Raw genomic sequence first — 21,657 nt, forward strand, 5'->3', positions numbered from 1 at the left:
CACAGCCTTCGAATCATCAAACGGAAAGTCTAGTTCCATCACTGCATTCTGCATACTTCTTTTCCACAAAAGCAAACAACTGGATGATGAAAAATTATTGGACAACTTCATGTTAACGAACATTAGCTTCGTCAACAACTGTACCTTTTTGAAAATCCCAACAAAATCTGCTAAACCAACAGCTTGAGCTAGGTAGTGAACGATCATCTTGAATATCGTGGTTAACCGGTTATCTTCACCCTTATCATTGCCAAGTCCCTTAGAAGTGGCGGAAATGTTGCGTTCGTCTTCACTACTATAGTACCGTCGTCAACCCCATAGTCGGGAAGGTAGGAAATTGATTCCATCTGAAAATGTCTTGCCTTTTCAGATATAAGTGACTCCAGATTGGGTGTTAGTTACTACTACATCAGAGTTTGGCACATTGTTATCGAAGTCTTTTCAGACACTCGTATCCTGCCCATGACTCGTATACCTAAGCCGGAGTAAGCTAATACTTTAGTCCCACCTAGACTAGTTAAAGCAGAAGAACGGAAACGAGACTGTATAAAGCAAGAAGCTAAAGAATTGAACAAGCATACCTTTCTCGGCCTTTTGGCTAAGATCAAGTGTAGTATCTGTTCTTATCAGTTTAATATCTGATATGTGAGCCATCGGCTCACACGATATTAAATTAATTTTTTTCAAGGGGGAGTTCCCATCACAGCAGCTTGCTGCTAGGGTTCTCACGCGTCGCCTTTGTGTTGCACTACTGCATAGGCCTGGCACACCCCAACCAAAACTAAGATAAAAATTATGTTCCCTAACCTGGACCCTTTGACCAGTTTCGCAAATCTCAGAGCAGTTAGCTCTTGAATTTGGTGTTCTTGCCACGGGTTTGGCCTTCAATGTGCACCTGTATCACTTTGGGAAATCCAATGTCCAAATTCACCATTGCTTCTAGAAACGGTGGTTCCAAATTCACCAACATATTAAAAAAAAACTATCCATTTTCCGTAAGGATCTTTAATGTTACTTTGTTCATCAAAGGGACTAAAAACTACACTCTAAACAAGTGGTAAAAGATGGCGGACTAATGTTTGCCACTCGACTGAAAAACTACAACTAAAACAAGTGGTAGAAGATGAAGGACTCATGTTTGCGGCTCGGTAGGCATATCACTGTTAAGAGTCCATGAGTGTCCATCACTAAATAAAAGCAATAACAAGATTATTAGTGCATCTTTGAAGCTCAGATTACTTGCTTTTGGTAGAGAAGTTATGTTACAAAGATCAGCAGCTATGGGATCAACACAGAGGCAGCCATTAGGAGAAGAAGAGCAAGCTGCAGTTTTATTGATGGCTCTATCATGTGAATCTGTCTATGCATAAACCCCCTCTAATAATCAAACCCATCCTAACTATAAAAAATACTTATCTTTTGTGTAAACCCCTTTTAAGTTTTAACCTCTTTTAGGGTTTTAGTTTTTTTTTTAGATTAGGACTAAATAGCAGAAAGTTCGAAGGATTTTAGCTTTAGTTTAGCGTTGTTTTTCCCTAATTAGAAAAATCTTAGGGTTTTTCAATTTTGTTGGGGTTGGTTAAAAATTAACTTATCAATCAAGTTATAATAGTACCTCCCTTCTGATGATGTATAATGTTTGTTGCCTCTAACGGGAATTCATGGTGTCTTATCCACTGGAACTCAAGAGGCTCTAGTAAATCACTTCGTTGAATAAATGTTGTGCTGTGCAAGATGAAATCTATCGGGAAGGTTTTATAGTACATGGTTGCAGAGCTTGTGTAAATGAAGGGTGATTTTGATTGCAATTGATTGATGACGGTTGGAGGAGCTATGCTCCATGATCTCTGAGGTTTTAACCTTTCTTGTACCCGCTCCAAATTTATTAGCAAACAATGTAAACCATGTCATTCCAGGCTCAGTATCAAGCACCAAAGGCGCAGTGTTTTGCAAGAAGATTATAGGTCTACAATCTACATAGCCCAACCTCTCCCAACGCTTAGAGTTATTGCAGAATGAAGATAATAATAATCCCACATTGATTAGAACATAGAAAAGATGAGGAAAAGAAGCCAATAAGACAAGCTTGTAATGCTACTAGGAATCATACTTACCTGGACGGGGTCTATGACTGATCATGAAGGGTCATGGCCTAGGTTAGTGACTTCCATTGCACTTTGGAAGGGCGCTCGCCTAAGATCTCCCCATTGAGGGAGAGTCTATGTCATAATTTGTTCCTGAGGGGGAACGCGTCCGCGCGGCCCCTGCCAATCTTCCAAGTCAAAGTTTTATCTACGGTTGTATTATTTAGCGTTTGCTCTTACCATAGTGCAGTTTGCTTGATCTGCAACACTTGATGATCTCGTCAGAATGTGTTGGACAATAAGTTTCTCTCGAAGATATGGAATTGCATTATCTTAATCATCAATTTTCTTCGCAAGAAAAAAAAAAAAAAAAATCTTCCAACTGTAGTTCCCCAATTTTATTTTATTTTTGATAATTTTCCGTTATGGCCTTTAAACAAGCCCTTCTGTTAAAACATGGCTGCCCAAAATCAAATTGAAGGCTACTATTCTAATAAGGTGAATTCGTTTGGATAGCAGGTGATCATCAGCCCTTGTGTTGTTAAAGGCACTTAAGATAGGAGGGGCACTCAATTGCACTTTAAATATGGCCACACAAATTGACTCATGCATGTGGCTTGAAGATAAGATATGAAAAGGCCACATCCAAGAAATTTTACAGTCAATAAGACTAGTGGAGGTGGTGTTTACTCTAAACAGACCGATGGTGGTGGTGTTGGGTTCCATTCATCATCACTTGATCTCTAAATCCGCAATAATAATCTCAGCAAACATTTCTTCCTCTTCTTCTGTGAACAAGTCACAGAGATTGTTCCTCACAAGGCGGAATTCTTCAATATTAGCTACTTCCTCAATTGTATCTTCTTTCTATATTTGGCGTCTTTTAAGTTGGAAAATGCTCGAGTAGAAGAAGAAGCACCTCAGCGCCAAGAAGAACGGGCCGTTCAGGTATTCGAAGAGGCTTCTCCTTCGGTGGTTTTTATTAAGGACCTTGAATTAGCTAAGACCTCGTCAGGCAGAAGCACAAATACTGAAGAAGTTCTTACGAAAAAGAAGATGAAACTGCGAAAGTCGAAGGGACTGGTTCTGGTTTCATATGGGATAAAAGTGGACACATAGTGACCAATTATCATGTCATAGCTAAGTTGGCAACTGATACGACTGGACTTCAGCGTTGCAAGGTATTTCTTGAAGATGCACACGGGGAAAAGTTCTCCAAGGAAGGCAAACTTGTTGGTTTTGATCCCACGTATGCTTGGCGGTTTTAAATCTCGATGGGTCCGAAAAGGCGGGAATACTTATTAAGTATAAAAATTAGTTTTTAAAGTAAGACCCACTGGGTTAGCCTTCATGCAAAAAAAGATTTATTTTGAACGAGAACCTACACAACGAAGTATATCACAACGGGAAAGTAGCTGAATCCTAAATATTTACAGAATAACTTCTTCTAATCGAATCGCGCTTTATCAAATCTAATGATATTTATGTATAAATTCTCGGGATCGAGCCATCTGCTCCTTTATCCGAGAAAAGAAATTCTTTTTTGCATGGTCCAATCATTGATCCCGAGAATTTCTACAATAACTTGGTAGGTTACTAGTATAGTTCCCTATCCAATTCTGCTATGTAATGGAAAATTTTACTGGAGTGGAATACAGCACCCGGTGCATTACCCCAAGGGTATCCTAAAGTTCCTCCACCGAACTTTACTACAGGGTCATCTCCAAAGATCTCGGTCAGAGCAGGCATATGCCAAACGTGAATACCACCTGAAGCCACAGGCAAACACCCGGTAAAGATACCCAATCTTGGGTGAAATAAATACCACGACTTCGTTCTTTTTCAATAAAATCATCACGTAGTAAATCAACAAAGCCCAAGGTTATTTCTCTTTCCCCTTCCAGTTTATCTAATGGTACCAGAGTGAATATGATCTCCATCAGACATAGGAACTCCCATTCTCTGGCAAATACAGCCCTTTTCATCATTTCTTCGCATGTACCTGCAGTAGCATTCAAGTAATGTCCTTTGATTTCACCTGTTTCGGCCTGTGATTTATAAATTGCTTCGGCACAAAATAAGAAACGGTCTCTCCAACGCATAAAGGGTTGTGAGTTCACGTTTTCATCATCCTTGGTAAAATCAAGTCCACCACGTAGACATTCATAAACCGCCCTACCGTAGTTCTTAGCAGATAACCCCAATTTTGGTTTAATAGTACATCCCAATAGGGGACGACCATACTTATTCAATTTATCTCTTTCAACTTGGATACCGTGAGGTGGTCCTTGGAAAGTTTTAACATAAGCAACAGGAATTCGCAGATCCTCCAGACGTAGAGCACGAAGCGCTTTGAACCCAAATACATTACCCACGATGGAAGTAAACATGTTAGTAACAGAACCTTCTTCAAAAAGGTCTAAAGGATAAGCTACATAACAAATATATTGATTGTCTTCTCCAGCAACGGGCTCGATGTCGTAGCATCTTCCTTTGTAACGATCAAGGCTGGTAAGTCCATCGGTCCACACAGTTGTCCATGTACCAGTAGAAGATTCGGCAGCTACCGCGGCCCCTGCTTCCTCAGGTGGAACTCCAGGTTGAGGAGTAACTCGGAATGCTGCCAAGATATCAGTATCCTTGGTTTCATAGTCAGGAGTATAATAAGTCAATTTGTAATCTTTAACACCAGCTTTGAATCCAACACCTGCTTTAGTCTCTGTTTGTGGTGACATAAGTCCCTCCCTACAACGCATGAATTAAGAATTCTCACAACGACAAGGTCTACTCGACATGAATTAGCCGTTAATGAAACCTTTAACAGGAATCTTTCACAAAACTCTCAACAAATATTATCAACTAATCAGAATGGTTGGTTGTTAGACCACGGTATTTGATTCGCCAAATACATCAACATCATTATTGTATACTCTTTCATATGTATGGCGCAACCCAATCCCTGTTTTTCAAGTTTCGAATCCCGTACTTTTTTTAATCTAAATTTATCAAAAAAAGGAAATTCACTCTTGACAGTGCTATATGTTGTATATGTAAATCCTAGATGTAAAACTATCCGGAATTCGTCCCTAAAAAGGTAGAGAAGAGGCGGAAAAATATATGCTGAAATAAGAAATAATGGCCAATGTGAAAAAAATGAATCATAAATAGAGTTCAGGTTCGAATTCCATAGAAAATATGGGTGGGATTGTCTATAATGCTAGAGAACTGAAACGCTCCCTCATGGTTTTTATCCATCTACCTCATTTTTTAGGTTGTGAAACTTGAAAATTAACTCATTGAACGAGTAAACAATCGAATTGGAGTCGCTTGAATGGTACCAACGAAATCAAGTACTAACTCCTATTTATTATTGTATTGAATTAACCGATCAACCTGCTTGCTATCGGACATTTTTTCTTCGGTTTACAAAATGCAAAGAATTTCTACATATTTCACTTTATCATTATTATGAAAACAAATCCTACCCCTTCGGGTCTCGGGGTTTCCGCACTTGAAGAAAAAAACCTGGGGCGTGTCGCTCAAATCATTGGTCCGGTGCTAGATGTATCCTTTCCCCCGGGTAAGATGCCTAATATTTACAACGCTTTGGTAGTTAAGGGCCGAAATACTGACGGCGAGCTAATTAATGTCACTTGTGAGGTACAGCAATTATTAGGAAATATCGAGTGAGAGCTGTAGCTATGAGTGCTACAGATGGTCTGAAGAGAGGAATGGAGGTTATTGACACGGGAGCTGCTCTAAGTGTTCCGGTTGGTGGGGCTACTCTCGGACGAATTTTCAACGTTCTTGGAGAGCCTGTTGATAATTTAGGTCCTGTAGATACTCGCACAACATCTCCTATTCATAGATCCGCGCCTGCCTTTATACAATTAGATACAAAATTATCTATTTTTGAAACAGGGATCAAAGTAGTTGATCTTTTAGCTCCTTATCGACGTGGGGGGAAAATAGGACTATTCGGGGGAGCTGGAGTGGGTAAAAAGTCCTTATCATGGAATTGATCAACAACATCGCCAAAGCTCATGGAGGCGTATCTGTATTTGGCGGAGTGGGTGAGCGTACTCGTGAGGGGAATGATCTTTACATGGAAATGAAAGAGTCTGGAGTAATTAATGAACAAAATCTTGCAGAATCAAAAGTAGCTCTAGTCTATGGTCAGATGAATGAACCGCCGGGAGCTCGTATGAGAGTTGGTTTGACTGCCCTAACCATGGCAGAATATTTCCGAGATGTTAATGAACAAGATGTCCTTCTATTTATCGACAATATTTTCCGATTTGTCCAAGCAGGATCCGAAGTATCTGCTTTATTAGGCAGAATGCCTTCTGCTGTGGGTTATCAACCTACCCTTAGTACAGAAATGGGTACTTTGCAAGAAAGAATTACTTCTACCAAAGAGGGGTCTATAACTTCTATTCAAGCAGTTTATGTACCTGCGGACGATTTGACCGACCCTGCCCCTGCCACAACATTTGCACATTTAGATGCTACTACCGTATTATCAAGAGGACTAGCTTCAAAAGGTATCTATCCAGCAGTAGATCCTCTTGATAGTACGTCAACTATGCTCCAACCTCGCATCGTTGGTGAAGAACATTATGAAATTGCGCAAAGAGTTAAGCAAACTTCACAACGTTACAAAGAACTTCAGGATATTATAGCTATCCTTGGGTTGGACGAATTATCTGAAGAGGATCGTTTAACCGTAGCAAGAGCACGAAAAATTGAGCGTTTCTTATCACAACCCTTCTTCGTAGCAGAAGTATTTACGGGCTCTCCAGGGAAATATGTTGGTCTAGCAGAAACCATTAGGGGGTTTCAATTGATCCTTTCCGGAGAATTAGATGGTCTTCCTGAGCAGGCCTTTTATTTGGTAGGTAACATCGACGAAGCTACCGCGAAGGCTGTGAACATAGAAGTGGAGAGCAAATTGAAGAAATGACCTTAAATCTTTGTGTACTAACCCCGAATCAAATTGTTTGGGATTCAGAAGTGAAAGAAATTGTTTTATCTACTAATAGTGGCCAAATCGGTGTATTACCAAATCACGCCCCTATTGCCACAGCTGTAGATATAGGTATTTTGAGACTACGCCTTAATGACCAATGGTTAAAAATCGCTCTGATGGGTGGTTTTGCTAGAGTAGGCAATAATGAGATTACCATCTTAGTAAATGATGCGGAGAAGGGTAGTGACATTGATCCACAAGAAGCTCAGAAAGCTCTTGAAATAGCTGAAGCTAACTTAAGTCGGGCTGAGGGCAAGAGACAAACAATTGAAGCGAATTTAGCCGTCAGACGAGCTAGGACGCGAGTAGAGGCTATGAATGAAATTTCATAAAAAATAGGTGCGCCCCAATAAAAAAGGAAATTCTGTTTATACACCATATTTTGGTTCTGCGGATTGAGTCGAATCAACTGTAATGGCATTTCTTATGCAACTAAAATAAAAGGGAGGGTGGGTAGAAAAACTTATTAGATACTAATTACTCCGGTATCTAATAAGTTCTACCTACTATTGGATTTGAACCAATGACTCCCGCCGTATGAAAGCAATACTCTAACCACTGGGTTAAGTAGGTCATTTATCATCACAAAGAGAAAGAAAGGGGCTTGTCATATCGATGAATTATAGATGCAATCTTATTTCTAAGCAATACCAATTCTTGGCAGGAAACAGATCAGAAGCTATCATGTTGGATCATAGAAGATTCATCTTGACAAGAAATTATTTCCATGATAAACTATCTATCACAAGGGCTATAGCTCAGTTGGTAGAGCAACTCGTTTACACGCGCGCCAATGTTTTTCAGGGGAGTCCATCATGCAATCAACAATCAACAAAATTGATCTTATTGATAAATCGGTGTCTTACTCTATATATTCAAGGGAACAATAGCCTGACAAATATTTGGTTCGGTCCGCTTTGGGTGCCAATTTAGGCTCCAAAAAGAACCCATCATTGATTCGATAATTGATAAGGTGAATACACAGCCCATTCAATGCTAGGCATAATGAGTATAAGGACCTCAAAAAAATATCTTTTCGTACTATGAACTTTAAGGTGTATGAAGTTTCATATTTGACTCTTTGAGCAGAGCGATAGAGACTCCATTTAACTTAGGTTAATCTAGGCCAGAGGCAGACCTACGTCAAGGTAACTCTTCTTTGAAACACTTTGGTATTGCTCCTGGATCATAATCTAAATAATGAATCAGAGCACGTGGAGCCATCTCGTTATCTTTCTGTTAAGAAAAAGTATGGCGGACTATCTGATATTTATATCAGTTGATGAAAGAGCCCAATGCAAAAAAAATGCATGTTGGGTCTTTGGAACAGTTCGAATCATTTCGATAATAAAAAGTTGGATCTGTTTTACCGAGAAGGTCTACGGTTCGAGTCCGTATAGCCCTAAAAATTTGTATAGTTTTCATTTCCTCAATCTTGTTTGTTGGTTGTAGTCGGACGGTCGTTTGGCCCATCGAAATAGAATAATTATCACATGCTCCGAGCAACCCCCGTGGGTGAGCATGAAGCGGAAAAAATTCATTTCAGTGGGCCCAATCGGTATTTTTTTGATCTCGGATAAAAAAACCCGTCCTTTCTTCTTTGTGGATGAATTACACACAAATTTTTCCTGTTTTCCTATCCAGGATCAAAAGGTTTGTGATATTCCTTTTCTTTTTGTACAAAATATCTTTTTATAGATCTCAATATACCCCAACCCAATTGCTCACCATTCCAATTCTACCGATGCTGACTTTATGCAAGAAGGTTGAGGTCTCCTTTTTGCACTTGGACGAGTTAAGAAGCCCCCAACTCATCGTTTTTTCGGGAGCAGAACTCAATTCGTTGTTTCAGAGATAATGAATGTTTCCTAACTCTATTAGTGTTTGCATCCCTGTCTATTTCCATGAGTTGTTTGGGGGATTTGGTCTGTCGAAACAAACACACCAAGAAAAAAAAGATGAATTAACTGAAGGATTTAGAATGAAAAAGATAATCGTCCTCTGATGAGAAAAAAATCATCATAAGATGAGAGAAAATCATCCTAAAATGAGAGAGAATATTTTTAGTAGTAGGAGATTATTTGTGTTTAGACAAATTTTAATTTTGTTCTCGATTATTCTAATTTTTTTAAAAAAAACCCCACCCCCCTATCTTTCTCGATTATTCTAATTTTGTTCTTTAGACAAATTTTATTTTGTGTTTATACTGTAGAGATGTCCAAGTACTAAAATGACTTAAATATCCCTTTTAATTTTACGCCTCGGGTTTGCGAAAACAATTCAGGATCATCTCGATAACGCTTCATTCCCCGTTTTTCTCTTTACGCCCCAGGGATTTGCCGATTCTAGATCGTGAGATGACTCGGTAGTGCTTTATTCCACGTTTTCCCGACAAGAAGCCGATGTACGGTTATGGGTAGATTCAACATCGTGCGAAAGTCGTTAACGTTCTATTTCCACTTCTTATACTTCCCACAAAAAAAAACGTCTGGACAAAAAACTGATTTCAGTCATGAGAGTCTCATTTATGAGTTTATAACGCTTCCCTCATGGTCTTCTATTCTCTTTCCATCTTTATGCATCCAAAGTCGATAAATTTTTGAGAATTTCTCATCCCGCATTATATGGAGGTTGAGTCAATCCCACAATAAATATTTTTACTGGTTACATATAGAAGGTTTATAGTCTTAACCTTCCTCAAGAGTTATTCGGGTGGCCTATACGAAACTTTAGGCGTCGAAAAAAGTGTATATCCTAATTAGTAGGTGGGATATCTTTGGGAAGTGAGAAACTTTTGCGCATCTAGTAGTCGGGGCATCACAATATGCTACCTCACACGTATTTCTAGTTGTTTTTCTTTTTAGGCCAAATGATATCTGGTTTGATCTTTACCAAATGATATCCCATGATCCAGCAAGGTACTCTCCAGTAGGACTCATTATTAAAATTACGGCCTCACCTTTCCCACAATCATCTTTGCTCCTAACTTCCTAACTGAGACACCATGTTTTAAAAGACACGTCAAGCTTGAGTCATGAACGACTTAGCTAGGGTCACGGATAGATTTTGGTCACGAAAAACAATTTTGGATAGCCAATACGTCTTAGGTCATAAAAAAATATTGAATCACGGGACAAACTATGCATACTCCTCGTGATCTGCGAGAAAAGTTATACTCTTGGTTATGTTAAGACACACTACCTGCAAGTAGTGATCTTAATTAGGTTTTGCATATCTGTATGATTTAATATATATAATATATATATATATATATATCAGTGATATGTACTACGCGATTTTCATCTATATGTGGATTACTAAAAGCTCTCATATAAAGCATATATATTGAATATTTGAATAATTTTGAGATAAAAACATATTTTACAAAATTTGTTTCATATTGGAAATAAAATATAAATTTAATCTTCATTAAGTTTTAATTCTAAAATCGATTTTCGATAGGTTAGCCAAAGGCCTATTGGATTGAAGAACAAGGTATGGGAAAGCTATCAAATCTTTTTAGATTAGAAGCTCGGCTTATGTTTTACAGTTAGTTACTCATCCCAATTAAAGTTAATTTGGTTTCAGCCTTCAATTTTATTGAATGTGAGTATTCTATAAAGGAAGAATTCATTGATAATGGTTCCACAATAGAAGTTGAATATTTATGATTGAGACTTAGAAGGTTAAGGATCTCTCCATTGCTTTAGTTTATTGTCTTAGTTTCCCAGCGAAGACCAAGGAAAGGAATGTATGCAAAGGGAAAAGAAATCATGAATTTTGAGTATCCACAAAGGGATAATAAATCCAGAAATTGAACACCTAATTGATGATGAATTGTTTAAAGAAATTGTCTTTCTTAAACACATTACTGGACCGTTATAATACTCCTATTAACATGATAAAGGTATTATGTAAACCATTAAGTTATAGGTAGAATTGGTTACTCGGTATACTTTTTCCTAGCCAACACCACTACAACACGCTGTTGCATATCTATCGCCTTGAATGATTCAACCAATCAACATCATCCATTGTTGAAATACCAGCATTACCTTACCTCGGTATAAAGTCCAAAACTTCGCTTTAAAAATTGTATCACCTCCTTGCCATTGCAGACAAACCGAAGTATAATGCATCGACAAACACAGCCTTCGAATCATCAAACGGAAAGTCTAGTTCCATCACTGCATTCTGCATACTTCTTTTCCACAAAAGCAAACAACTGGATGATGAAAAATTATTGGACAACTTCATGTTAACGAACATTAGCTTCGTCAACAACTGTACCTTTTTGAAAATCCCAACAAAATCTGCTAAACCAACAGCTTGAGCTAGGTAGTGAACGATCATCTTGAATATCGTGGTTAACCGGTTATCTTCACCCTTATCATTGCCAAGTCCCTTAGAAGTGGCGGAAATGTTGCGTTCGTCTTCACTACTATAGTACCGTCGTCAACCCCATAGTCGGGAAGGTAGGAAATTGTTCCATCTGAAAATGTCTTGCCTTTTCAGATATAAGTGACTCCAGATTGGGTGTTAGTTACTACTACATCAGAGTTTGGCACATTGTTATCGAAGTCTTTTCAGACACTCGTATCCTGCCCATGACTCGTATACCTAAGCCGGAGTAAGCTAATACTTTAGTCCCACCTAGACTAGTTAAAGCAGAAGAACGGAAACGAGACTGTATAAAGCAAGAAGCTAAAGAATTGAACAAGCATACCTTTCTCGGCCTTTTGGCTAAGATCAAGTGTAGTATCTGTTCTTATCAGTTTAATATCTGATATGTGAGCCATCGGCTCACACGATATTAAATTAATTTTTTTCAAGGGGGAGTTCCCATCACAGCAGCTTGCTGCTAGGGTTCTCACGCGTCGCCTTTGTGTTGCACTACTGCATAGGCCTGGCACACCCCAACCAAAACTAAGATAAAAATTATGTTCCCTAACCTGGACCCTTTGACCAGTTTCGCAAATCTCAGAGCAGTTAGCTCTTGAATTTGGTGTTCTTGCCACGGGTTTGGCCTTCAATGTGCACCTGTATCACTTTGGGAAATCCAATGTCCAAATTCACACCATTGCTTCTAGAAACGGTGGTTCCAAATTCACCAACATATTAAAAAAAAAACTATCCATTTTCCGTAAGGATCTTTAATGTTACTTTGTTCATCAAAGGGACTAAAAACTACACTCTAAACAAGTGGTAAAAGATGGCGGACTAATGTTTGCCACTCGACTGAAAAACTACAACTAAAACAAGTGGTAGAAGATGAAGGACTCATGTTTGCGGCTCGGTAGGCAATCACTGTTAAGAGTCCATGAGTGTCCATCACTAAATAAAAGCAATAACAAGATTATTAGTGCATCTTTGAAGCTCAGATTACTTGCTTTTGGTAGAGAAGTTATGTTACAAAGATCAGCAGCTATGGGATCAACACAGAGGCAGCCATTAGGAGAAGAAGAGCAAGCTGCAGTTTTATTGATGGCTCTATCATGTGAATCTGTCTATGCATAAACCCCCTCTAATAATCAAACCCATCCTAACTATAAAAAAACTTATCTTTTGTGTAAACCCCTTTAAGTTTTAACCTCTTTTAGGGTTTTAGTTTTTTTTTTTAGATTAGGACTAAATAGCAGAAAGTTCGAAGGATTTTAGCTTTAGTTTAGCGTTGTTTTTCCCTAATTAGAAAAATCTTAGGGTTTTTCAATTTTGTTGGGGTTGGTTAAAAATTACTTATCAATCAAGTTATAATAGTACCTCCTTCTGATGATGTATAATGTTTGTTGCCTCTAACGGGAATTCATGGTGTCTTATCCACTGGAACTCAAGAGGCTCTAGTAAATCACTTCGTTGAATAAATGTTGTGCTGTGCAAGATGAAATCTATCGGGAAGGTTTTATAGTACATGGTTGCAGAGCTTGTGTAAATGAAGGGTGATTTTGATTGCAATTGATTGATGACGGTTGGAGGAGCTATGCTCCATGATCTCTGAGGTTTTAACCTTTCTTGTACCCGCTCCAAATTTATTAGCAAACAATGTAAACCATGTCATTCCAGCTCAGTATCAAGCACCAAAGGCGCAGTGTTTTGCAAGAAGATTATAGGTCTACAATCTACATAGCCCAACCTCTCCCAACGCTTAGAGTTATTGCAGAATGAAGATAATAATAATCCCACATTGATTAGAACATAGAAAAGATGAGGAAAAGAAGCCAATAAGACAAGCTTGTAATGCTACTAGGAATCATACTTACCTGGACGGGGTCTATGACTGATCATGAAGGGTCATGGCCTAGGTTAGTGACTTCCATTGCACTTTGGAAGGGCGCTCGCCTAAGATCTCCCCATTGAGGGAGAGTCTATGTCATAATTTGTTCCTGAGGGGAACGCGTCCGCGCGGCCCCTGCCAATCTTCCAAGTCAAAGTTTTATCTACGGTTGTATTATTTAGCGTTTGCTCTTACCATAGTGCAGTTTGCTTGATCTGCAACACTTGATGATCTCGTCAGAATGTGTTGGACAATAAGTTTCTCTCGAAGATATGGAATTGCATTATCTTAATCATCAATTTTCTTCGCAAGAAAAAAAAAAAAATCTTCCAACTGTAGTTCCCCAATTTTATTTTATTTTTGATAATTTTCCGTATGGCCTTTAAACAAGCCCTTCTGTTAAAACATGGCTGCCCAAAATCAAATTGAAGGCTACTATTCTAATAAGGTGAATTCGTTTGGATAGCAGGTGATCATCAGCCCTTGTGTTGTTAAAGGCACTTAAGATAGGAGGGGCACTCAATTGCACTTTAAATATGGCCACACAAATTGACTCATGCATGTGGCTTGAAGATAAGATATGAAAAGGCCACATCCAAGAAATTTTACAGTCAATAAGACTAGTGGAGGTGGTGTTTACTCTAAACAGACCGATGGTGGTGGTGTTGGGTTCCATTCATCATCACTTGATCTCTAAATCCGCAATAATAATCTCAGCAAACATTTCTTCCTCTTCTTCTGTGAACAAGTCACAGAGATTGTTCCTCACAAGGCGGAATTCTTCAATATTAGCTACTTCCTCAATTGTATCTTCTTTTCTATATTTGGCGTCTTTTAAGTTGGAAAATGCTCGAGTAGAAGAAGAAGCACCTCAGCGCCAAGAAGAACGGGCCGTTCAGGTATTCGAAGAGGCTTCTCCTTCGGTGGTTTTTATTAAGGACCTTGAATTAGCTAAGACCTCGTCAGGCAGAAGCACAAATACTGAAGAAGTTCTTACGAAAAAGAAGATGAAACTGCGAAAGTCGAAGGGACTGGTTCTGGTTTCATATGGGATAAAAGTGGACACATAGTGACCAATTATCATGTCATAGCTAAGTTGGCAACTGATACGACTGGACTTCAGCGTTGCAAGGTATTTCTTGAAGATGCACACGGGAAAAGTTCTCCAAGGAAGGCAAACTTGTTGGTTTTGATACCACGTATGATTTGGCGGTTTTAAATATCGATGTCGCCGAAGGAAATTTCGATCTCAAACCTGCTCTTCTTGGTACCTCTGGTGATTTATGTCGTATCACAGAGGTACCAAAAGAGCAGGTACCAAAGTTCAGTATCCTTTTCTCATCTGTTTTAAGATTCCCAACATATCACAAGATTCCCGTTCTTGGAAATCCGCACTTTTCCAAATCAAAAAAACAGATGGAATTCTGGGATTTATCCTTGGGGCAAATACTTTTATGCATACCTCCTCTGGCTGATCCATACCATACTCTATTCTCGTAAGATGATACACACTAGCTAAGAGTCCGCCCGGTGCTACATCATAGGCACACTGAGAGCGTAGATAATTGTAACCATATACATATGAAATGACAGCAATGGAATGCCAATCCTCGGGCTTTATTTGTAAAGTTTCGACTCATTGGTAATCGAAGCCTAAAGATCTATGAACTAACCCATGCTTGACTAGCCAAGCAGACAAACGACCCTGCATTTTTTTAATCTCTCCCGGATTTTCATTTGTATAAGTAGTTCACGTTTACGACGAAATTTTTGAAAATTGAAGTGAAGGTCATTTGCTATTCTTCTGCAAAAAAAAAAGCAGTCTACCTAATTCACCTAATTCATGGGAAGATAACTGAACTTTGGTATTTAAAAATGTTTCATAAGGTACTCTGAAGTAGATCGCGATTGATAGAGTAATCCTTGATCATAATTTCCAGTATGCGTGCTACGTCCAACATAAAACTTGTGAGTGGTAGTAAAACATCGATTATTCTGTTGAGACCCAAATCTATCTTCGTAGATTTCTCGAGATACCTTCTTACGAAGTTTTGTTATAGCATCGATAACTGCCTCCGGTTTAGGAGGGCAACCTGGCAAATAAACATCCACGGGAATTAGCTTATCAACTCCTCGAACAGTACTATAAGAATCAGTACTGAACATCCCTCCTGTAATAGTGCAGGCTCCCATAGCAATTACATATTTTGGTTCAGGCATTTGCTCATATAATCTTACTAAAGAGGGAGCCATTTTCATTGTTATTGTGCCGGATGTTAAAATTAAGTCGCTTTCCTAGGACTCGATCTTGGTACCAAGCCATAACGATCAAAGTCGAAGCGCGAGCCTATTAATGAAGCAAATTCAATAAAGCAACAACTGGTACCATACAAAAGCGGCCATAAACTGGAGAGTCTTGACCAATTTGAAAGATCATTTGATGTAGTTGAAATAACTGAATTTTGGGTTGTTTGATAAGTACCGGAAACTCAATGGAATTCATAACAGTCTCAATGTCATTTTTTTCTTCTTTTTTCTTTTTATTGTCTGAATATTCAGGAGCTAAGACCATTCCAAACGCTCCTTTTCGCCATGCATAAAATAAACCAACAATTAGGATAAGCACGAAAATTAAAGCTGCTAAAAACGGATACACCCAATACATCGAAACTCATCGCCCATGGGTAAAGAAAAACCGTTTCAACATCAAAAACAACAAAAACCAAATCAAACATATAATAACGAATTCGGAATTGTAACCAAGCGTCGCCCATTGGTTCTATGCCTGATTCATAACTAGAAAGTTTCTCCGGTCCTTCGCGAGTCGGGGCTAAAACCCCGGAAATGAAAAAGCCAAAATAGGAATAAGACTTGATATTATTAGAAATGCCCAGAAAATGTCATATTCGTAAAGAAGAAACATAGATGCACTCCTATGAATGTGGAAAAAATATATACCGTATTCCTCGATTCGATCTGGAATTTGAATTAAGCTATAACTGTTTAGTCGAAATACCAATGAATTTTGATTGAACTCCCAGTTTTTTTGCTGTGGGTCATTCTTGTTTCAAGGTTCATCGAGTGGAGTCCTATTTTCACTTATTTAATTCCATTTCGATATGCTAGAGACATATTATGCTCTTATTACAAACTTATCGTTTTTATCTTGTCTCAGATTTTCTCTAAAAAAAAGAGAAAAAAGAATTACATATTTTTTTAGTTATAATTTATAGAAAATTTTTATTAAGATTAAATTAAGATACTATTAAGAATATTAAGAATTCTATATGGATGTTATATATTTTATGAATATTCATATAATAAAACCGAAAGGTATTGTTTATTTTTTTCATTAAGATCCAATCCAGTTAGAGGATTGTTGTTTCTATTGATTAGATACGGAAACTGAATGCATCGCCCTATTCTATTTTTTTCCTTGTTCTAGACTTAATGGATTTTATTCAATGCCTTGAATTGAGAGAAACCCTTACATATAACAATCCTAGGGTTCTATCCCCAATTTACCATTTTTTATCTGTACTACCTCGACCTGCAACTTGTCTCCCCAAAAAAGATTCGGGTTATGAAATTAAAGCTCGAAGTCTTAAAAGAAGAATCTAGAATATCGGTCTTTAGTACTTGACTTGAAATGGGTCCGAAAAGGCGAGAATACTTATTAATGTAATAAAAATTAGTTTTAAAGTAAGACCAACCACTGGGTTAGCCTTTATGCAAAAAAAGATTTATTTTGAACGAGAACCCTACACAACGAAGTATATCACAACGGGAAAGTAAGCCGAATCCTAAATAATTTACAGAATAACTTCTTCTAATCGAATCGCGCTTTATCAAATCTAATGATATTTATTGTAGAAATTCTCGGGATCGAGCCATCTGCTTCTTTATCCGAGAAAAGATATTCTTTTTTGCATGGTCCAATCATTGATCCCGAGAATTTCTACAATAAATTAGGTAGGTTACTAGTATAGTTCCCTATCCACGATTCTGCTATTGTAATGGAATAATTTTACTAGAATGGAATACATGAAGAGTCTCTGGGATGGGTATAAATATAAAAGGTGAGTCAGATTTTGAATGCTTTGTTTGTGTATGTACAAACAAAGTAAAAAATTATGATTTGATTAATATCGGTGAATCAGTCTTTAGTCATTCATTGAATGATAAATCACTACAAGTGACGGAGATACGCGATAAATAACGGAAAATCCAATATTTTAAAAGTGTATCTAGAATGATGGGAAAGTGGAAACAAGACCAGTATAATTTGATCATTATGATAAAATCCAAAATCCTTGGAGATAGAGCCAATCATTAGTTCCCAACCATGAGGCGAATGGAATCCGATACATAAATCAGTTAATAAAAGAATAGAAAAGCTTTTATTGTGTCACTTAAGTTATAGAGGAATTCTTTCACCCAAGAATTAAGAACGAGAAGTTTCATTACCTAGAATAGAATAACCACTTAGAATAGCGAAACAGATTATATTGTCGAGAAGTGCAAAATGCTATGAATATGACCTTCATTGTGCATCTTGACCAATTGTATCGTTTCTTTGTGGATTTCTATACGGAGCTTTTGTATATGTGTCTCCGGGTACTCCTTTATAATTCGTCCAAAAATAAAAGTTGTTCTAATCTATGAATTTTTCTAGAAGATTCTTTTCTTTAATATCATTCAAAAACATTTCAGGTTGCCTAGTATTCCACCAATTTGTAACCCAGGATTCCAGATTTTTATTAAATGAGAGAGAAACCCACCAGGGTAAAAATAAAATAGATGCAAGATATGTGAGGGTAGTGAATGTTTTCTTTTGTGGCATTTTAAATGTAAATTACTAAGGAAACCACCTCTTTCGTCGACTCTATCCGATCAAAAATTTCTATGAAGCATGAGTTCTATAAAATGAAGATTCCTTAGTTGTTCCTTCCCCCCATGCTACAAAACATTAATTCTTCGCAGTTCATTTCAAAATACTTCAATTGGTACGCGCAAGAAATAGGCCAATTCCGCCGCTTTTTGTTCAATTTCTCGTGGAGTCAGATTCTCATCAGTACGAGTCAAGGGAATGGCTCCCTGACCTCTGATTTCCATATAAAGGACACGACGAGGAAAAAGAACCCTCTTTAATTTCGATTCTAATCGATGGACATCTTTCATAAGGAATCGAAGGAAGATACGACGATTTATTCTAGGAAATCCACAACGAAAAATACACACACTATTCCTTCTTTTCGATCAAATCGGTCATAACCACTACCTACATTCCACGAAATTGTGCACCATGAATAGGAGCTAATGAACAGACCCGCGATCCCATAGAAAGACATAACGATGCCTTGTGGAAAAAAGTGGATTTCCTGAGACGGGAATAAGGATATCAGATTCCTACCAAGATAACTAGAAGTTACAACCAATAAGAACCCTAGTGAACCTAAAAAGGATACATGCCCAGCAGAAATTACTTGTTTTTCGAGACCCCGTTATAAGTTCTATCCATATACGTTCTGAGCGCCAGTTCATACTAGATCCAGTTGCATTTTATTGGAATTGAGAGAATAACCCAAATGAATTTTACTTTACTTTTTTGTTCCCGAAGTAACTCTCATCAACTAGCACTATTATGATGTGAACCATTAGAAATAATTCAAATTGGTTAAATATAAAAGCGTCTGCTTCATAGGAATCTAGACAATCTTATTTTTTTGAACATGAAGAAATAAAGAAGCCATTGAATTGCCGGGAAAACTAGGCCCACTAAAGGCACAAAAATAGAGGGTAAATCAAAAGTTGTCATAGAATGGATACCTCGATTTAAAATTTGTACCTGTTATAAAGATATCTTATGATAAATATATCTATTTATTATAAGTATAGAATAAGTGCAAGGAATGTAGAACTAAATATGAGTTCTCACGGGAAATATTTAAATATGCACGATTTCTATTCTATTATTTTATAGATTTGAATTTTTCTATATCTATAATAGTAAGAGGATAAGATGAAATTCTTTTTCTTCATAAAATTTTGCTAAAACAAAAGAAGAATGTATTCTTTTATCCTGTTGATCGAAACTTCCTGATTACTAATCAGTAATATAGCACCAATTATAGGTATAAAATACATATCTGGAGGAAAAAAGAAAAAGTAAGTATCCGAAACTTCTGATTCTTTTTACAATAAAAAGATCTTATGCCCGTAATGAAAACGAACTCTTCTTTTTTTCTTTACCAATAACTAAAAAACTTCTTTGCCGCAAATAAAATAACTGAATTGAATGCTCTACTTGATTGAATTTTGATTTAAGGGAAAGAAACCGTGAAGCTGAAATAACTCACCCAGAACACTTTTTAAAGGATTACGTGGTACGATTGAGTCCAATAAGCCCTTGTGGAATAAATACCAGCGCCTGGGAACCATCAGGTACTGTCTTATTCAATGTTTTTCAATTACTCTTTTACCCGCAAATACAATGTAGGCATTAGGCTCGGCAATAATGATATCTCCCAACATACCAAAACTTGCAATCACCCCACCGGTTGTAGGAGATGTAAGGATTGATACATAGAATAACTTTTTATTTGATTGATAATTATATGAAGCGGAAGATATTTTAGCCATTTGCATCAAGCTCAAACTTCCTTCTTGCATGCGCGCTCCTCCCGAAGCACAAAATGTAATAAGAGGTAGAGCTTTACGAGTCGCATGCTCGATCAAACGGGTAATTTTCTCGCCTACTACGGATCCCATACTTCCCCCCATGAACTGAAAATCCATAACCCCAATAGCTATGGGAATACCATTTAGTTGACCTATGCCTGTTTGAATAGCCTCGGTTAACCCTGTTTTTCTTTGATAAGAATCGATACGATCTTTATAAGGTTCCTCTTCTGAATGAAATTCAATGGGGTCCATAGAAACCATGTCTTCATTCATAGGATCCCAAGTGCCCGGATCAACCGAAAGCTCGATTCTATCTGAACTGCTCATTTTCAAATGATATCCGCATTGTTCACAAACATTGAGTTTTGACTTAAAAAATTTCTTATAATTTAACCCATAACAACTCTCGCATTGAACCCACAAATGTTGTATTTTTTATTTATATCGAGATCATTATATCTTCTTCTCATATTAAATCACTTCTATTTGTGCTAATTCGTATACTGGAACTCTCGTTGTCACTACTATTACACTTTCATTACAAATGTAACTATACATGTAACTGTCGCTGTAATTGTAACTATCGCCTGAAATGTAATTATCAATACTGATTTCAGAACGAAGATAACTATCAATGCAATTAAAAATGTGATTATTCCAACTATATTGAGTATCATACATATAACGATCGTAGTAGTGATTGTCGCTTTGAGAACCATTATTCAGATAACTATAAAAGGAACTTTCTAGTTCATTCATAAAAGAGCGATCGTTGTCAATCTCGAAAATAAAATTTTCAATATTAAAATATATCGAATAACTGTTACCATTACGATCCCTAACTAAAAAGATGTCATCAGAGATCAAACTCCGAATGTCCCTGACATCGAAAAAAGTTCCATATTATTAGCACTGGAATTATCACTATCGTCCCCACTATCAATATTTTTATCCCTATCATATATAACGGGATCTTCACTTCCACTGGTATTTTCAATAGGACAAGACTATCCATTGATTTACTTAGCCCAGACCTATGTTTTAATTCCTCGTTAAACAACATCGAATGGAACCACCTTTTTTCCATAGAGCTTGTCTGCCCCCCTATTTGAATGTAAATACAATAGATGAATAGTCATTCGATGAATAATAATTTGAATATATCCTCTCGGAATAAGCATATAGATCCAATAGAATAATTAACTAATCACGATGAGTCTTGAAAAAAAGGATTCTTTTTTTGTGGGAATCTGGATATCACTTCACTATCAATCTATATGATGGAACCCTTTCTTCAATTAGAATAGAAAGCGAGGGTTATCCCGTGCCGTGTACAAATTCTAATCGAAAAGATTTGTTCTCTCCTAGGAAGAATTCTTTTTTGGAGAATAATAAGTTTTTATTGCAATGCGGAAGGAAAAGGGCAATATACGGCGGGGATAAAGCGTTGTGACCATTGGCTCGATTCGACCATAGTCCGGATTAAGGGGTATAGAAAATATTCTACTAATCCCATCTTAAGGATCCATAGGATTAATTATGGATCCAACAACAGAAGTATTTGAATTGTTGAGTCTTAGATCTTGTAT

General features: G+C 37.4%; 4 non-coding genes and 2 pseudogenes across 4 annotated transcripts; 5 read left to right on the forward strand and 1 right to left on the reverse strand.

The window, feature by feature from the left end:
- The first annotated feature begins 577 nt into the window (after positions 1–577).
- Positions 578–775, forward strand: LOC113284667. The gene has a single exon (XR_003328307.1). It is a non-coding gene; the product is annotated as a U2 spliceosomal RNA (small nuclear RNA).
- A 1,331-nt stretch (positions 776–2,106) lies between these two features.
- On the forward strand, positions 2,107–2,268 carry LOC113284901. The gene has a single exon (XR_003328427.1). It is a non-coding gene; the product is annotated as a U1 spliceosomal RNA (small nuclear RNA).
- Positions 2,269–11,835: 9,567 nt separating this feature from the next.
- Positions 11,836–12,033, forward strand: LOC113284668. The gene has a single exon (XR_003328308.1). It is a non-coding gene; the product is annotated as a U2 spliceosomal RNA (small nuclear RNA).
- Positions 12,034–13,362: 1,329 nt separating this feature from the next.
- On the forward strand, positions 13,363–13,523 carry LOC113284912. The gene has a single exon (XR_003328438.1). It is a non-coding gene; the product is annotated as a U1 spliceosomal RNA (small nuclear RNA).
- A 447-nt stretch (positions 13,524–13,970) lies between these two features.
- LOC113280435 lies at positions 13,971–14,884 on the forward strand (annotated as a pseudogene).
- Positions 14,885–15,173: 289 nt separating this feature from the next.
- LOC113280436 lies at positions 15,174–16,102 on the reverse strand (annotated as a pseudogene).
- Between the last annotated feature and the right edge of the window lie 5,555 nt (positions 16,103–21,657).

Source organism: Papaver somniferum, chromosome 5, assembly GCF_003573695.1.
Source record: "Papaver somniferum cultivar HN1 chromosome 5, ASM357369v1, whole genome shotgun sequence".
Taxonomy (NCBI): Eukaryota; Viridiplantae; Streptophyta; class Magnoliopsida; order Ranunculales; family Papaveraceae; genus Papaver; species Papaver somniferum.